This window comes from Pleurodeles waltl, chromosome 6 (genome assembly GCF_031143425.1).
Source record: "Pleurodeles waltl isolate 20211129_DDA chromosome 6, aPleWal1.hap1.20221129, whole genome shotgun sequence".
Lineage (NCBI taxonomy): Eukaryota > Metazoa > Chordata > Amphibia > Caudata > Salamandridae > Pleurodeles > Pleurodeles waltl.
In genome coordinates, this window is record NC_090445.1 from 120,063,770 (window position 1) to 120,083,710 (window position 19,941).

Here is a 19,941-nt window from a genome sequence, read left to right on the forward strand (position 1 = left end):
AGGGAAATGGACCACCTCAAGAGTTTTGGATTCTCACCCCTCATCTGCATGAGCCACCTGAGGGGCCTGTGGTCTGTCTGCACCCGGAAGTGAGTCCCAAACAGGTAGAGTCTTAGCTTCTTCAATGCCCAGACCACAGCAAATGCTTCTGGGTGGGTACTCTCAGCACCCTGCATAACCCTTTTAGCTGTTTGACAGTATATGTCTCCAACAGGGCTAGGTCCAAATCTCCCACTTGAGACCCAGCCAGAGACATGTTGAGTGAGGATTTAGTTTTTGAAAATTGTCAGGAAAAACGAATTTGCAAAAAAGAGATAAAAATCAAGTTGACCTTCAACTGTGGGTAGGTAGTGAAATACTTAGCTAATGTATGTCACTGCACAAATACAAGTCCTCTCCTCACCGCTGATCACCAATGTTAGAAATGGGGTTTTTGGTTGGCAGTCAGGTTGCCCTCTGTCCAAGCAAGAACCATCACTCTAGTCAGGGTAAGTCACACACAATCCAAATTATCCTGTGCCCACCCTCTGGTAACCCTCTGGTAGCTTGGCACGAGCAGTCAGGCTTAACTTAGAAGGCAATGTGTAAAGTATTTGTGCAATAAATCATACAATAACACCATATAGCACCACATAAATACACCACACAGTGTTTAGAAAAATATAGAATATTTATCTGGATACTTGTAGATCAACACAATAAAGGATGCAATAAGAATTTGTAGGAATATCACTGAAAAGTGATATAAAGTGTCTTAAGTCTTTAAAAAGCAAACAAAGGGGGTGATTCTAATCTTGGCGGGCGCCAGAAGACCGTACCGCGGTCAAAAGACCGCGGCGGTCATTCTGAGTTTCCCGCTGGGCTGGCGGGCGACCGCCAGAAGGCCGCCCGCCCAGCGGGAAACCCCCTTCCACGAGGATGCCGGCTCCGAATGGAGCCGGCGGAGTGGAAAGGGTGCGACGGGTGCAGTTGCACCCGTCGCGATTTTCAGTGTCTGCTATGCAGACACTGAAAATCTTTGTGGGGCCCTGTTAGGGGGCCCCTGCAGTGCCCATGCCATTGGCATGGGCACTGCAGGGGCCCCCAGGAGCCCCACGACACCCATTCCCGCCAGCCAGGTTCTGGCGGTCAAAACCGCCAGAACCAGGCTGGCGGGAAGGGGGTCGGAATCCCCATGCGGGCACTGCCTGCAGTGCCGCCATGGAGGATTCTTCAGGCCAGGGGAAAACCGGCGGGAAACCGGCAGTTTCCCTTTTCTGACCGCGGCTTTACCGCCGCGGTCAGAATTGGCCTGGATGCACCGCCAGCCTGTTGGCGGTGCATCCGCGGTGACCCCCAAAGTCTCTTTCAACTGATTAGGATTACTAAAACAGTGGTTGATGCTTATAAACGCACATCCGTACCGAAACAGCAATGTCCTAGTGGATACAGTTGAATCATGAGAAAGGTGCCAACCTGGTATTGATACCCAACCACCACGGGTATTGAATTGCACAGAACAAGGAGGAAGGCACGAATGCCCCCTCTGAACCGTGCTGCAAAGTCAACTTGTAAACAGAAAGTACCAGGGCATTCCAATGAATTAGTCCACAGTGAGCAGAAATCCAGAAAATTTTAATTCCTTATGTTGGAAACAAAGATAACATAAACGTTCAGAAACAGCCAACACGTGTTTCGGCCAGCAGGACTTTTTCAAGGCTGAAACAAGGGAAAGATGATATCTCTTTTATACAACATAGTAACGTAGAGAAATACAATGTTACGCACAAATACATAAATGTGTGAAAACATTAGGAAAAGCTACAGAGCAAGCATACAAAGATTACAAAACCCTAAAAATCCTACAAGAAAATGAGATTGAGATATTCTCATGCAAAGTGCAAGACTAAAATTGACTGTGAACTGCCCAAGAGGTGTGGATAAGAAGTAAGGAAACATGTAATTATGATCAGGATCTAAGAAATAAACCAAATGTGACGCAGTTAAGAAACAGGAAAACTGTTGAATCATTCTGTGTTCGGGCCAAAATTATATACATAGACTTATGGTGGTAAAAATATATACACATGCAGCGGCCCATCCAGAAAGTCAGAGAAGTAGGATTTGCCCATGTAAATGAGTCCATGGAGCAGAAGTTAAATATAGAACAGTCCCACAAATATCCAAAGTGAAGATGCCCTAATATATGAAAAAGTTATAATATACAGACATACCGAAAAAGATTGTTTGTTTTATGTTTTTCATTGTGCAGAGGCAAAGAAAGTCCAAAGCAAACCATATAAACGAATTGGTTTCTGGGTCCAGAAGACAGTTTCTTAGTTACCGGAAAACGTGAGTCCTGTGTGACGTAAGGCTGTGTAGGCCAAATATCCGAAGTCATAAGAGTAGTCCGTGGTGGGGCCCTGATAAGCCCAAACACCTAAAGGGCATAAATAATTTAAACAAAATCACCATGGAAGGGATCCCTCGCTAACCGGAACAGGCAATCAGAAACAAAAGTGAACGCTATCTTGCACATGAAAGAAAAACAGGAGGAAAGATTTAAAAAAAGTCTAATCAGTATATGTGAGTGGAGCTGGGGGGGTGGGTAGGAAACAATTTCCTATTAACTCAAAAGTTTCACCATGGGGTCACACTCAAAATCAAGTAACTAGAAACCGAAAAGCACTCCTATGTAGTAACTATATTGAGAAAGTGGCACTGCGTTCCCGTTGGGAGGTTAATAAAATTAGTAATAAGGGCTATACAGAATAGGGGCTCTACGAGTGTACATTGTGTTAGACACGAAGGAACTAATATTCACCAGTGTCTACATGCTATACAACGAAGCCAAATGGGAGACACAAGTCATTTATGAGATGGACACGTTACTGTGTCAAAAACGCTAAGCAGACAGAGAAAAATTACTCATGTCTGCTTAAAACTGTATAGGCAAAAAACACCGAATATAGTATACGTACTAATCCACATTAGTGGCGTATAAGCAATGAAAACGGGTCCCAGGAGGAGACTGTATTCCCGGGAACGCTCCTTACCTGAAACCTCCTGGTCCCGAGAGAGTCAGACGGAGCCGGTGTTGGCGTGCGCGTGTTGAGTAAGTATGGTAACACACGCGCCACGCCAGGTTGCTATGTTGAGGGGAATGGAAACATGAAGAAAGGACTAGGTGGGAAAATGTGATTAAAGCCCCGGTAACTGCGGCGGCCATCTTAAGTGATGCACAAATCACTGTTAACAACAAAAAATGCAAAGATAATATGTCCCAAAATGGTCATTCGGGTAATATTATTGAAAGAAGATGAGGGATGATTTATTGGCAGCCGGATTGAAATAATAATAGATACAAACACAAAATTTAAACACAAAAAATTAAAACTACAAAAATCAAACCATAGTGGCTGTACAAAACCCGATGTGTATTGTACATTCTATATAAAGCTCCGGGGTTGAAAACCTGTTTATATTGATGTGAGGCCATGTAGAGGTGGAGCCCAATTTGTACATAAAGCACCATACAGTATGATTGAACACCGATTAAGAGGGAAAATAAATATATACGTTAGTAGCAGGTGGAATAAAGCTACAGCATCGGTGGTCCTGTAACGTTAGTCCTCTCTTATATATGATGCTTGGTCTCGTTGTCAAACCACTCCTGAGTGTATTATCTGTTAGGAGTAACGGCCAGTGTTTGCGAATGGTTTTGAAAATCTGAGTGCTTAGTGCACTATGGTTTATAATAAGGGAGAGTTGCTCGCGTGTCTTGTCTTTTTTGGAGCTGATGAGGTCGGAGCGTTTGATTTTCTTAATCCTATTACTGGCCTCTTTCAAAGTGTGAGGGTGGTAGCCCCTATGTCTAAAACGTAGTTCCATGTTGTGCAGGTCCTCCTGAAAAACCCCATCCTCACTACAGTTTCGGCGAATCCTAGTGCTTTCCCCAAAGGGGATGGACTTTATCTGAGACTTAGGATGCAAGCTGGTAGCATGTAGAATCACATTACATGCTGTGGGTTTCCTAAATAGTTTGGTACAGATACTGCCATGGTCAATATAGAGTGTAAGATCAAGGAAATTGACGGAGGACTGACTGGCTTCATATGTAAATCTGATGTTAAAAGTATTTGCATTGAGATGTTGAATGAAAAGCACCAGTGCACGTATGTTACCCGACCAGAAGATCAAAATATCGTCCATATACCTTCCCCAATACAAGATGTGTTGTGTTAGGGTGGGGGGACAGAATTGCCACACATGTGTTTTTTCTAAGTATCCCATATAGAGATTCGCAAATGAAGGAGAAAATTTAGCCCCCATAGCCACTCCTTGGTTTTGGCGATACCAGCAACCATTATGCATAAAGATGTTGTTATCTAAGACCGTACCTATAAGGTCCAGCAACATGTTTGAGTGTTCAAGTAGAGAGGCATCTCTGGTGTCAATGTAATGTTGAATGGCTAGTAAGCCCTCTGCTCTAGGGATGCTAGTATATAATGAAGTGACATCCAGGGTTACTAGGTAGTGACCCTCCGTCCATTCAAAATCTGCGACCTTACACAGTAAATCCTTGGTGTCCCTGATGTACGAAGGAAGATTGTGGACGAAGGGCTGAAGAAAGATGTCAATATATTCCGATAACTTCTCCGTGGGGGAACCTATGCCGGAAATAATGGGTCTACCTGGGGAGAATGTCTCTGATTTGTATCTTGGGTAAGATGTCAATACAGGGCGATGTAGGTGTTGTGTTGTAAAGTTATTTGTACTCCATATCTGAGATGAGATCAAGATCCAGCCACGTTTGCAGTTTTTGCTGTATGCAACTGTTCACCCCCAACATAGGGTTATAGTTAAGTTTCTGATAGGCAGTATTATCGGAGAGTTGCCGATCCAATTCAGAGATGTAGTCTGCTTTGTCCATAATGACAATGTTCCCTCCCTTATCAGCTTCTTTGATTACAATGTCTTTGTGTGTCCTGAGAGAATATAAAGCCTGTTTTTCCGCTTTGGTGATATTGTGCAGGGAAATAGTCTTTTGTCCTAGATGGTACTGTTCCTCCATGGTATAAAGGTCATTAGTTATTTTACTGTAGAAAGAATCAATTGCATAGTCCCTGGGTATGACAGGTGTGAATTTCAAAGTGTTTTTTAGACCACTAGGTACCCTGGTGTTGGGGGCTATGTTTAAGTCAGCAAGAATCTCCGTAAGGGATGGAAGAGAACCGTCATTATGTTCAATAGACAGCAGAGTTTGGACATCCTTAACATCTTTAATGGACATAGAACTAGAGGTGTTGTAAAGAGCAGTAGCAACTTGAGGTGGAGTGTTGCTGTCTTGAAAGTATTTGTAAACCTTACATTTGCGTATAAACGTAAAAAGACTAATATGCAGTTGCGTAAAGTCAGGTACCGCAGTGGGTACAAACCCTAAGCCTTTTTTAAGGATGTTGATTTGTTCAGGATTCAGGACAACTGTTAATATGTTAACAATCAAGATTAGATTGGGGGTACCTGTTACTGTTGTGAGCTGCGAGTTGTCGAGCGTGTGGTGACCCCCTCCGATCTTATGCTTGTACTTGGATTTGTGTTTTCCCCGCCTGACGGCCTTACAGGTACCTCCTCCCTCCTCTGCAGTTGTTTTTGGCCCTTTCGGTATCCCTCCAGTTCTAATAAAAAAGGCGACCTATGTGAGGAACAAGAGGTAGGTTGTGGTAATTGTTCCCTCATATCTTCGCTAGTACCACTGGAGATGCTGGATAGATCTGTATCACTGGTTGTGGTATTAGCAGAAGGAAAGTCTTTTTTTATAGGTTGCTTATTGCTATCCAATTTGGCATTGTCATATTTACGTGCAAAAGTAAATACCCTCCCATTTTTATAATCATTATCATCTCTCCTAAGTTTGAGAAGTTTTTTGTCTTTTATGTATAGTTGATGTTTCTGTTCTGTAGGACCTCCTTGAGGATGTTAAAGTTTTTCGCTTTATTCTCAGGTGAGTCTATGTGATTAATGTCTTTTTCTAGCAATGCTATGTCCTGTAATAGTTTATCTCTTTTGGCCTTGGCATCTCGAATGAGAATGTCCATCATGTCAAATAATGATGTTATGAGGAGTTGCTCCCATTCTTTCAGTGAGTCTGGGCTGAGATCGTCGAAAGTAGGGAACAGAATAACCCTCAACCCCCTAGGTATTTGTTTGTTTCTTTGTTTCATTCAAGCACAAAGTACCTGGTTTAAAGTGGAAAATCTCTGCAAAGCGCCGCAGAAGAAGAGATACGTGGAAAAATGGTGTGTGCGTCGATTTCTCCCCTGCACACACGGACTTGCGTCGTTATTTTTCACGCGTGGAAGTCGTGCGCCGTTTTCCGGTGCGCGGACAGTCTCTTTCTGTGGTTCGCGGGATTACCAGATGTCCTGGGGTCTGTGCGTGGATTCTTCGGCTTGTTTTCCAGTTGCGCGTCGTACCGGGAGGCTGTGCGTCGAAGTTTTGTTCTCACGGCAGGCGGCGCGTCGATTTCCCCTCTGGAAGTCGAGCGGCGTTGTCCTTGCGAGGCCGTGCGTCGAAGTTCCGGTCGCCCTGAAGGTGTCGCGTTGATCAGCGTCGGTGTGCGGCGATTTTCTCACCCCAGAGCAAGCTGTGCGTTGAAACTTTCGGCGCACGAAGAGTCCACATGAAAAAGAGAAGTCTTTTTAGTCCTGAGACTTCAGGGAACAGGAGGCAAGCTCTATCCAAGCCCTTGGAGAGCACTTTTGCAGCCAGACAAGAGTTCAGCAAGGCAGCAGGCCAACAGCAAGGCAGCAGTCCTTTGTAGAAAGCAGACAGGTGAGTCCTTTGAGCAGCCAGGCAGTTAGTTCTTCTTGGCAGGATGCAGGTTCTGGTTCAGGTTTCTTCTCCAGCAAGTGTCTGAGGTGGTAGGGCAGAGGCCATGTTTTATACCCAAATGTGCCTTTGAAGTGGGGGAGACTTCAAAGAGGGGCTTAGAAGTGCACCTGGTCCCCTTTCAGTTCAATCCTGTCTGCCAGGGTCCCAGTAGGGGGTGTGGCAGTCCTTTGTGTCAGAGCAGGCCCTCCACCCTCCCAGCCCAGGAAGACCCATTCAAAATGCAGATGTATGAAAGGGAGGCTGCGTACCCTGTGTTTGGGGTGTATCTGAGGGAATGCACAAGGAGCTGTTAACTAAACCTAGCCAGGCGTGGATTGTAAGGCACAGAAAGATTTAAGTGCAGAGAAATGCTCACTTTCTGAAAGTGGCATTTCTAAAATAGTAATATTAAATCCAACTTCACCAGTCAGCAGGATTTTGTATTACCATTCTGGCCATACTAAATATGACCTTCCTACTCCCTTCAGATCAGCAGCTGCCACTTCAACAATGTATGAGGGCAGCCCCAATGTTAGCCTATGAAGGGAGCAGGCCTCACAGTAGTGTAAAAACGAATTTAGGAGTTTTACACTACCAGGACATGTAAACTACACAGGTACATGTCCTGCCTTTTACCCACACAGCACCCTGCTCTAGGGGTTACCTACGGCACACATTAGAGGTGACTTATGTGTAGAAAAAGGGGAGCTTGAGGCTTGGCAAGTACTTTTAAATGCTAAGTCGAAGTGGCAGTGAAACTGCACACACAGGCCTTGCAATGGCAGGACTGGGACACGGTAAAGGGGCTACTTGAGTGGGTGGCACAACCAGTGCTGCATGCCCACTAGTAGCATTTAATCTACAGGCCCTAGGCACATACAGTGCACATTACTAGGGACTTATAAGTAGATTAAATAGTCCAATTGGGTATGATCCAAGGTTACCATGTTTAAAGGGAGAGAGCATATGCACTTTAGCACTGGTTAGCAGTGGTAAAATGTGCAGAGTCTAAGAGCCAGCAAAAACAGAGTCCAAAAAGTGGAGGGAGGCAGGCAAAATGTTAGGGGTGACCACCCTAAAGTATGTCAGGTCTAACAAGCAGGCAGTCAGAAGTCGAGTTAACTTGCAGGCACTAGGGTCATGATTTTAGTGGTTCCACAGGTGCAGTGACAATTGGGCCAAAAGCTCCAGGCACCCCTTCTAACCACCAAATTTGCTATATTTTACTACTAAACAGGCAGTCACAATTGCAGTTACCTTGCAGGCAATAGGGTTATGATTGAATGGTGCAGCAGGTACAGTGGCACTGGAGCCAAAAGTTGTCATAACTCCTTTAAGCACCAAATATTGCAATATTTTACTACTAAACAGGCAGTCACAAGAGCAGGTATCTTGCAGGCATCGGGGTCATGATTTGAATGGTGTAGTGCCACCTGGGCCACGGGGTGTCAGAACCCATCTTAACACAAACTATTGGTATATTTTACTACTGAACAGGCAGTTACAAGTGCAGTTATCTAGCAGGCCAGTGTCATGATTTGAATGGTGCAGGAGGTGCTGTGGCACCAGAACAAAAAGTTGTCATAACTCCGCTAAACACTAAATATAGCAATATTTTACTACTAAACATGCAGTCACAAGTGCAGTTCTCTTGCAGGCACTAGGGTCATGATTTGAATGGTGCAACAGGGGCAGTGGCACTAGGCCCAAAAGTTGTCAGCACTCCTCTAAATACCAAATATTGTTATATTTTACCACTAAACAGGCAGTCACAAGTGCAGTTATCTTGCACGCAATAGCGTCATGATTAAAATAGTGCAGCAGTGGCACTGTAGCCAAAAGTTGTGATAACCCCTATAAGCACCAAATATTACAATATTTTATTACTGTACAGGCAGTCACAAGTGCAGTTATCTTGCAGCTGCCAGGGTCATGATTTCAATGGAGCAACAGATGCAGTGGCACCAGTTCCAAAAATTGTCATAACTCCTCTAAGAACCAAATATTGCAATATTATAGTACTAAACAGGCAGTCACAAGTACAGTTATTTTGCAGGCATTAGTGTTGTGGTTTAAATGGTGCAGCAGGCGCAGTTGCACCAGGCCTAAAAGTTGTCAGAGCTCCCCTAAACACCACATTTTGCTATATTTTACTACTAAACAGGCAGTCATAAGTGAAGTTATTTTGCAGGCACTAGGATCATGGCTTTAATGGTACAGCAGGTGCAATGGCACTGGTGCGACAAGGTGTCAGAACCCCTCTAAACACAGATTATAGTTACATTTTACTACTAAACAGGCAGTCACGTGCAGTTACCTTGCAGGCACTAGGATCATAAATTTACTGGTGCAGCAGGTGCAGTGACACCAGGGCCAAAAGCTCTAGGAGCCCCTCTAAAGACCAAATATTGCTATATTTTACTACTAAACAGGCAGTCACAAGTGCAGTTATCTTGCAAGCAATAGTGTCATGATTTGAATGGTACAACAGGTGCAGTGGCACCAGGCCCAAAAGTTGTCAGAACTCCTCTAAGCACCAAATATTGCAATATTTATAGTCACAAGTGCAGTTATCTTGCAGGCACTAGGGTGGTGATTTGAATGGTGCAACAGGTGCAGTGGCACAAGGCCCACAAGTTGTCAGAACTCCTCCAAGCACCAAATATTGCTAGATTTTAAAACTAAACAGGCAGTCACAAGTGCAGTTAACTTGTAGGCACTAGGGTAATGATTTTAGTGGTTCAGCAGGTGCAGTGACACTGGGGCCAAAAGCTCTAGGAACCCCTTTAAAAACCAAATATTGCTATATTTTACTACTAAACAGGCAGTCACAGGTGCAGTTACCTTGCATGCACTAGGGTCATGGTTTAAATGGTGCAGCAGGTGCAGTGGCACCAGGCCCAACAGTTATCAGAACTCCTCCAAACATTGCTATATTTTATTACTCAGAAGGCAATCACAAGTGCAGTTACCTTACAGGTAGTAGGGTCATGAGTTGAATGGTGCAGTGGTACTGTGCCCAAAAACTCTATGAACCCCACTAAACACAAATTATTTCCAAATTTCACTTCTAAACAGGAAGTCCTAAGTGCAGTTATTTTGCAGGCACTAGGGTCATGGTTTTAATGGTTCAGTAGGTGCAGTGGAACCGGTGCCACAATGTGTCAAACCCCTCTAAACACAGATTATTGCTACATTTTACTACTAAACAGGCAGTAACAAGTGCAGTTACCTTGCAGGCGTTAGTCATGATTTGAATGGTGCAGCAGGTGCAGTGGCACTGTGCCCAAAACCTCTAGGAACCCCACTAAACACAAATTATTGCTAAATGTTACTTCTAAACAGCAGTCACAAGTGCATTTATCTTGCAAGCAGTAAGGTCATGCTTTGAATGGTGCTGTGGCACTGGGGCCAAAGGTTGTCATAGCTCTTCTAAACACCAAATATTGCTATATTTTACTACTGAACAGACAGTCACAATTGTGGTAACCTTGCAGTTAAAAGGGGCATCATTCGAATGGTGTAGCAGGTGTAGTGGCACTTTACTAACTACACATTATTATACTCTAATACAATGTACAAATTACAAGTTTGGAACGGTGGAATATTAATTCAACACACCTCAGAACATAAACTATAAAGGTTTATCTAATTTAAAACAAACATTATTATAACCTTTGTTTAATATTTATAATCCAGTTAGTAAGATAGAATGCAAAGGAAAAACAAAGGTGCAACCTATTGGCTTTGCCAGTGTCTGTTTTACCAGAGACAATTGCCCCGGATCAATCTGGCTTTTTTCTGGTCCGTCAATGTGAGACAATACTAAAAAAGATTCTCCATGTCCTGGAACACGTCCGCAATAGGTATAATGATAATGTCTTGCTGCTCACACTGGACATCAAGAACGTATTCACCATGGTTTGATGGCCATAAATAAAGCCGGTGATAGATAGTATGATCTTCTCCAAACAAACCCCCACCTCCCCATTCCCTCCCCCACCCCCAGGGAACTGCAGCATGGAATAAGAAATTTTGCAGCACAAAAATTGAAATTGTGCTGCAAACTATTGAAAATGTTGCTGCATTTTGCAGCACTATTGTGTTGAGAGCCATTCTATTTCACATATTTTGTCTTGTGATTTAAGTTAAGAAATGGTGCTGTACAACATGGATAGCAGTGCAGCAACCGTTTCTAACACAATTAATAAGTAAAGAAGGATAAGTGGTAGTAGCAGGAGGAACATAACAAATCTCACACAAACGGAACAGTATAACACAGGTAACACACAAAAGAGAGTGAGAAGAACTGTTGTACGTTCCCTGTAAAACAAACAAGCATACAAGAATTACAACACTCCTGAAAGAAGCAATCAAACCTCTTATGGAACTGACATACAATCATGTACTTGCATAGAGTAAATGAACCATCACCTCCCTAGGGGATTATTTTCCATCAGTGGGTTTCAGAGCTACCACTCAGAATCATTGAAGAGCACCTTTTCACTGTCTGTACAGTCTTATAGTTAAGGATTTCCTAGTTTAGGTAACGGTTATGTTCATTATGTCAACAAGGCAGCAAGTGAAATCTTTGATGCCCCCACAGAAGAGTGAAGCAGTGAAAGCTAGTAAAAACTTTATTCGCTCACAGAGAGCGCAGTTAGGGCATGAGTGGCACATGGGTTACAGACAGCTTTGTGGAGTTAGTGCTTAACTCACTGAAAGGAACATATTGGTGGGTTAGTGAATGTGTGAGTTATGACATCATTCTCCCTTAGGAACTATTCAACAACATCACTGTGAAAGTCCTGCTCCTGTTACTTATGGACATGCTGTGTCCCTTGATTCTTTGGTTTTCAGCATGTCAATACTCAGCCATAACCTCCAGGTCCTTGTTATTTGGAGCTACCCAGCTCTAGACAGGCACACAGATGCTAACCTCTTTGAAAATGCTTTGAATGCATCCTCACCAGGAGCAGTGCAATACCAGCCTTGGCATTGGATCTGTTTAAAAGTATGCCATTAGTAGTGGGTAAGCCATCAAATTAACAGGCAGTGCCGAGCCAATGGTCTTCCTTTACTGTAACAACATCATGCAACAAACATTTAGTAAAAGTATGATTAAGTCCCTTTAAAATTAAAAAAGGACTAAATACACGTGGAAGCCCTTCACCTTAGTACATCACCTTATATTAGTGGATTAAAAGGTGTTTCTTAAAAGTGATTTTAAACATGAACTTGAAATCTTCCATGAGCCCGTCCTGAAGGCAATACCACTAAGGGACAAATGAGTTGCCATGTGTACTCTACATGTGGCATAGTTAATTAAAATAGATGAAGCAATCTAACAGTCTGTAAGGAAACAGGCTTTTTGCAGGTCCCTGCACCCCCACTTTTTGTCCCCATCTGCACTATTAGCTTCTGGTTTTCCAACTTTGAGAGTGCACTGAGGCCTGCTAACCACACCTCCCTGCCAGTGTTTTAACCCTATACAAATTGCATGTCAAATTGGATACATCCAGTTGGCAACGGGGGCAACATTGCTACCTGTCATGGGGCCAGACTACCATGCCAGTCCTAGGGAGTTGGGCAAGAAAGCTGATGAGTGGGTAAGGACCAGAGTGCCCAAGAAACCCTGAGGGGGATGATCCCAAAAAGGGGTAAGGAAGGGGTTAGGCTCACAGGAGTTAAAGGAGGGAGATGGTAAACCTATCAAAGAAAGTTCCTCTAAGCCCCAGAACCCTAGAAGGGAGGAGAGTAAATCCCTCCCCAATTCTATCAAGAAGACTAGTGGGGACCCAGGGCTTACTGACGTTTTGCCGCTACCGGATGTCAGGCACACCAAAGGACAATTCGGAGATAGCCAAAAGGTGCAAACGTTTCTGCTGGACCCATGGGTGTTGGTTGTGACTGGATCTGTTGACCAAGAGGGACACAGAATCTATCAAAGATTTGCACCCTGGCTGCTGTGTTGCAGAAGTGCAAGGTCTGCATCAGCAGCCCTTGGAACCCAGTATAGTGGACTTAGTGGGACCCTGAGATCCATGGACAGAGGAGCCCACCACTCAAATGTGGAATGAAGACTTGACTGGACTTCACCCCTGTCAACCGCACAGCAGCAGGAGCATTCTTGAGCATCTTTAGCCTGCATCCCTCAGGATCAGGACCACGCCATTGTTGTCTATGGTGGTCATCCTGTAAAGTTTTGATCTTGTTCTAAAAATGCTCTGGTGGCCTGGTAACTGTCCAGGGTATCCTTTCTGGCCCCGAAGACTCCTGTCCTGTCAAACTTAGTAACCCAACTGAGCCCGGAGTTGTCAAACTAACTTTCACAAACTTTTTAAAAGTTTCCAAACTTTTTGTTGGCCATGGCTTGTTTGAGGTTGATATAGCAATTATTATTTGTAAATCTGTATCTCCGGAACCCTCCAGTGGATTTGACGATTAAGGTCTCTAAAGATTTATAGAAATCTGCTCTATTTTTGTAAATCAGTGTCTTGCTTCTTTTGTGTCCTGTGACTTTCTTATTCTGTAGTTTGGTGCTGTTAAATGTTTACACATTGTTCCTTTGCTAAGCCTTACTGCTCGAAGCTACAGCTTCTCAGGGTTGAGCTAAGGTTAAGTAAACGTACCTGACTGGCCCCAAAATGGTATTTGTGAATGTACTACATGGTAAGGCTTCCCAGCCATACCACATAGTAACCCAAATCCTTACACAATCTATTAATTCAAATATAAGGGTTTTTTGTACAACCCATATCCTAAACTCGTTTATTTTAAGGTGCTTTCATGTGTAATAATGAAGAAAACTTAGACTCTGTGAAAAAAACATTTGTTCAGGATCACACAGTTTGGGCAAGCGGGAAAGCCAGGATTGATCCCAGATTTTCTGGTTCCACATTGTACAATTCAGCCACTACATGGGTATATCCATTTCTCACTCATTTTAAATCAAGACGGTCACTGCTTTGTTTTTAATGCTTGTTGCATAAGGTGAAGGCAGAATTTGCATTAAAGTTTGGCTCATGTTGGGCTCGATGGTCCAAGTGGATCTCAAGCTGAGCCACAGCCAAGCATATGGCATGAGCCTGGCTTAAGCTTTCAGTAGGCCCAGGTGAAATGTAAGTTACAGCAGTATAATCGTTCTTGAATCAGAAATTGACACAAGGGGGTATTTCAAGCTAAAATATATCACTAAATAATGGATGTGCAGTACACTTATTTCGTTGAAATCAGGTGTAATTAAGCAAAAGGAAGTTATGCACACCCCTTGCCGTCAGTGGATCATTTATCTCTATCCAGCACCGGTGCCTCAAGACAGCCAGCCATGTTTTACAAGGCTGCAGTGATACAGGCAGCACTCCCAGTGGGACTCAGTCAATCACTACCTCCAGAAGCAGAATCTCGACCTTAGAAGTTTAATTTATTTTTCCCATTCAAGGCTAATGATAGCATGTCAAGGGTGCAGTAAATGATGAGCTCTACAGGGCAGCCTGGGTTGAGCGGTAAGGCCTCATCTTGGTGTTTTGCAGCAAATAGCCGCTGTGATTTTGTAGATTATAACCATTTTCCCTTGACATTTACCTGTTTGCAGGACACAGATGAGTTTAAAGTGTGGTTTCCCGCAAGTAAGACATGTTGCACAGATGAGTTTTTTTTTTAATGCGCATGCCTGCTGTTCTGCTGTGTCGTGCCACCAAAGCAACTCAACGCACACAGTATGGGGATGTTGGGATGTCTTTCCTGACAGCACAGTGACAATCCAAGCTTTGCTGTTGAAATCCGATAAAATGAATTCTCTGAAACTTGTAAAGAATTATCTCCTGGTGTGGTGTTTGCTTTCTTAACTTGTGCCTCAGAAATGATGCTCTGGACCAGTATTGATTACATAAGGGTAACCTGAGAATCACTAGGGACCAGGGGGGACGTGACAGAAGAAGGGACAGTAGTCCCTAAAAAACAAGCACTACAATATTACATGAGCAAACTGTATTTTAATCAACAAACATAATGAAAACATAATACAAACAACAGCGCGAATTTTGCAAATTGTGGAATGGTGAAAAGCTGATAGGTGAGACCAGATGACACCCTACCAGTCCCCAGGAGCCCACGTTATGGTCCATGGCAGCTGGTCGTCAGATATTGCATCAAGTGAGATGTACATCAGGGCTGACCCCTCTTGCACATTCTCTTCACGCTCACCCTGGAGCCATCATGCTTACTGAGGACATAAGAGGGGTGCACATTTTCAGGTATCTTCAAGTTAACAATGTTTGCTGGTGAAATCAGGGAGTACCTGTCGGATCCAACGGCCCTGGTATCTGTGCTTCATTTACTTTTGGAATTGGAAACCTACTGCACCATCTTGAGGTTTAAAATTAGTCTTAACAAATGAGAACCTCTGCTGTGGATCCTGGCCCACTACAAACTGATGCCTTAAGTAAACTAATATCATCTAGGTTGAATCTAAGGCAGTGACTTACCTAGGTATTCTATCATCACCCACCATGACCCAGATGCTTGCGTTTAAGGACTTCCCACTGTTACATGAGTTGAGGCAAGATCTCCATAGGTGGCACATGAACCACTTTTCCTAGCTAGGGCTGGGTGGCAGGAATCAACGTAAGGGTCTTTTCAAAGGTGCTCTACTGATTCACATAGTTTTGCTGTAATTGCTGAGTAAGACATTTCAGATGCTAATCAACAATTATGTTTGTCAAGACAACCCAGCTCGATCTCCTCTTACTCACTGATTTAATGCTAGTCTTTGACCATGTACAGCTCTCCACTGCCTTTTGGCTTGATTTGCACTATAGTGATACTATATACATACATGCCAACAAGAGAGTGAGATTGGTGAGTAACCTTCTTTATCTGCTTCTCTCCGGTGGGCTTGTTCTGCCACACTTGCAGACCTAATAGACTGCACAACTCCAATTTGTGGTTAACCACTTCGCTGCCAGGCCTTTTCCCCCTCCTGTGCCAGGCCTTTTTTTGCCTATTTGGGGCAGTTCGCGCTTAGGCCCGCATAACTTTTTGTCCACATAAGCTAACCAAGCTAACCAAGCCAAATTTGCGTCCTTTTTTTCCAACATCCTAGGGATTCTGGAGGTACCCAGACTTTGTGGGTTCCCCTGAAAGAGGCCAAGAAATTGGCCAAAATACAGGGAAAATTTTGTTTTTTTCAAAAAAATTGGAAAAAGTGGCTGCAGAAGAAGGCTTGTGGTTTTTCCCCTGAAAATGGCATCAACAAAGGGTTTGCGGTGCTAAACTCAGCAGCTTCCCAGCTTTCAGGAACAGGCAGACTTGAATCCGAAAACCCAATTTTTCAACACAATTTTGGCATTTTACTGGGGCATACCCCATTTGTGCAATTTTTTGTGCTTTCAGCCTCCTTCCAGTCAGTGACAGGAATGGTCATGAAACCAATGCTGGATCCCAGAAACCTAAACATTTCTGAAAAGTAGACAAAATTCTGAATTCAGCAAGGGGTCATTTGTGTAGATCCTACAAGGGTTTCCTACAGAAAATAACAGCTGAAAAAGAAAAATATTGAAATTGAGGTGAAAAAAACATCAATTTTTCTCTACTTTTTACTCTGTAACTTTTCCCTGCAATGTCAGATTATCGAAAGCAATATACCGTTACGTCTGCTGGACTCCTCTGGTTGCGGGGATATATATAGGGTTTGTAGGTTCATCAAGAACCCGAGGAACCCAGAGCCAATAAATGAGCTGCACCCTGCAGTGCGTTTTCATTCTATACCGGGTATACAGTAATTCATTTGCTGAAATATAAGGAGTAAAAAATAGCTATCAAGAAAACCTTTGCATTTCCAAAAAGGGCACAAGATAAGGTGTTGAGGAGCAGTGGTTATTTGCACATCTCTGAATTCCGGGGTGACCATAGTAGCACGTGAATTACATGGAATTTCTCAAATAGATGTCTTTTTTACACACACCCCTATATTTGGAAGGAATAAATGTAGAGAAAGACAAGGGGCAATAACACTTGTTTTGCTATTCTATGTTCCCCCAAGTCTCCCGATAAAAATGATACCTCACTTGTTTGGGTAGGCCTAGCGCCCGCGACAGGATATGCCCCAAAACACAACGTGGACAGAAAACAGAGCTGTTTTTAGCAAAGTGACTACCTGTAGATTTTGGCCTCTAGCTCAGCCGCCACCTAGGGAAACCTACCAAACCTGTGCATTTCTGAAAACTAGAGACCTAGGGGAATCCAAGGAGGGGTGACTTGCGGGGCTCGGACCAGGTTCTGTTACCCAGAATCCTTTGCAAACCTCAAAATTTGGCTAAAAAAAACACATGTTCCTCACATTTCTGTGGCAGAAAGTTCTGGAATCTGAGAGGAGCGACAAATTTCCTTCCACCCAGCATTCCCCCACGTCTCCCGATAAAAATGATACCTCACTTGTGTGGGTAGGCCTAGCGCCCGCGACAGGATATGCCCCAAAACACAACCTGGACACATCACAGAAAACAGAGCTGTTTTTAGCAAAGTGACTACCTGTAGATTTTGGCCTGTAGCTCAGCCGCCACCTAGGGAAACCTACCAAACCTGTGCATTTCTGAAAACTAGAGACCTAGGGGAATCCAAGGAGGGGTGACTTGTGTGGCTCGGACCAGGTTCGGTTACCCAGAATCCTTTGCAAACCTCAAAATTTGGCTTAAAAAACACATGTTCCTCACATTTCTGTGGCAGAAAGTTCTGGAATCTGAGAGGAGCCACAAATTTCCTTCCACCCAGCGTTCCCCCACGTCTCCCGATAAAAATGATACCTCACTTGTGTGGGTAGGCCTAGCGCCCGCGACAGGATATGCCCCAAAACACAACGTGGACATATCACAGAAAACAGAGCTGTTTTTAGCAAAGTGACTACCTGTAGATTTTGGCCTCTAGCTCAGCCGCCACCTAGGGAAACCTACCAAACCTGTGCATTTCTGAAAACTAGAGACCTACGGGGATCCAAGGAGGGGTGACTTGCGGGGCTCGGACCAGGTTCTGTTACCCAGAATCCTTTGCAAACCTCAAAATTTGGCTAAAAAAAACACATGTTCCTCACATTTCTGTGGCAGAAAGTTCTGGAATCTGAGAGGAGCCACAAATTTCCTTCCACCCAGCGTTCCCCCACGTCTCCCGATAAAAATGATATCTCACTTGTGTGGGTTTAGCCCCTGCGACAGGATATGCCCCAAAACACAACGTGGACATATCACAGAAAACAGAGCTGTTTTTAGCAAAGTGACTACCTGTAGATTTTGGCCTCTAGCTCAGCCGCCACCTAGGGAAACCTACCAAACCTATGCATTTCTGAAAACTAGAGACCTAGGGGAATCCAAGGAGGGGTGACTTGTGTGGCTCGGACCAGGTTCTGTTACCCAGAATCCTTTGCAAACCTCAAAATTTGGCTAAAAAAACACATGTTCCTCACATTTCTGTGGCAGAAAGTTCTGGAATCTGAGAGGAGCCACAAATTTCCTTCCACCCAGCGTTCCCCCACGTCTCCTGATAAAAATGATACCTCACTTGTGTGGGTAGGCCTAGCGCCCGCGACAGGATATGCCCCAAAACACAACGTGGACATATCACAGAAAACAGAGCTGTTTTTAGCAAAGTGACTACCTGTAGATTTTGGCCTCTAGCTCAGCCACCACCTAGGGAAACCTACCAAACCTGTGCATTTCTGAAAACTAGAGACCTAGGGGAATCCAAGGAGGGGTGACTTGCGGGGCTCGGACCAGGTTCTGTTACCCAGAATCCTTTGCAAACCTCAAAATGTGGCTAAAAAAAACACATGTCCCTCACATTTCTGTGGCAGAAAGTTCTGGAATCTGAGAGGAGCTACAAATTCCCTTCCACCCAGCGTTCCCCCAAGTCTCCCGATAAAAATGATACCTCACTTGCGTGGGTAGGCCTAGCGCCGGCGACAGGAAACACCCCAAAGCGCAACGTGGACACATCCTAAATTTTGTAAAAAAACAGAGGTGTTTTTTGCGAAGTGCCTACCTGTAGATTTTGGCCTCTAGCTCAGCCGGCACCTAGGGAAACCTACCAAACCTGTGCATTTCTGAAAACTAGAGACCTAGGGGAATCCAAGGAGGGGTGACTTGCGGGGCTCGGACCAGGTTCTGTTACCCAGAATCCTTTGCAAACCTCAAAATTTGGCTAAAAAAAACACATGTTCCTCACATTTCTGTGGCAGAAAGTTCTGGAATCTGAGAGGAGCGACAAATTTCCTTCCACCCAGCATTCCCCCACGTCTCCCGATAAAAATGATACCTCACTTGTGTGGGTAGGCCTAGCGCCCGCGACAGGATATGCCCCAAAACACAACCTGGACACATCACAGAAAACAGAGCTGTTTTTAGCAAAGTGACTACCTGTAGATTTTGGCCTGTAGCTCAGCCGCCACCTAGGGAAACCTACCAAACCTGTGCATTTCTGAAAACTAGAGACCTAGGGGAATCCAAGGAGGGGTGACTTGTGTGGCTCGGACCAGGTTCGGTTACCCAGAATCCTTTGCAAACCTCAAAATTTGGCTTAAAAAACACATGTTCCTCACATTTCTGTGGCAGAAAGTTCTGGAATCTGAGAGGAGCCACAAATTTCCTTCCACCCAGCGTTCCCCCACGTCTCCCGATAAAAATGATACCTCACTTGTGTGGGGAGGCCTAGCGCCCGCGACAGGATATGCCCCAAAACACAACGTGGACATATCACAGAAAACAGAGCTGTTTTTAGCAAAGTGACTACCTGTAGATTTTGGCCTCTAGCTCAGCCGCCACCTAGGGAAACCTACCAAACCTGTGCATTTCTGAAAACTAGAGACCTACGGGGATCCAAGGAGGGGTGACTTGCGGGGCTCGGACCAGGTTCTGTTACCCAGAATCCTTTGCAAACCTCAAAATTTGGCTAAAAAAACACATGTTCCTCACATTTCTGTGGCAGAAAGTTCTGGAATCTGAGAGGAGCCACAAATTTCCTTCCACCCAGCGTTCCTCCACGTCTCCTGATAAAAATGATACCTCACTTGTGTGGGTAGGCCTAGCGCCCGCGACAGGATAT

At 44.2% G+C, this 19,941-nt stretch overlaps 1 long non-coding RNA gene across 2 annotated transcripts in view; it reads right to left on the bottom strand.

The window, feature by feature from the left end:
* Window positions 1–1,593: 1,593 nt before the first annotated feature.
* Window positions 1,594–19,941, bottom strand: part of LOC138299321 (uncharacterized) — a 45,903-nt gene continuing 27,555 nt past the window's right edge. The window contains exons 3-4 of one of the 2 annotated variants that reach the window (XR_011204734.1): window positions 2,214–2,419; window positions 1,594–1,698 (exon numbers count right to left, since the gene is read on the bottom strand). This is a non-coding gene — a long non-coding RNA (uncharacterized lncRNA). The remainder of the gene's footprint in view (window positions 1,699–2,213; window positions 2,420–19,941) is intronic. The other variant, XR_011204735.1, reaches the window with a different exon arrangement.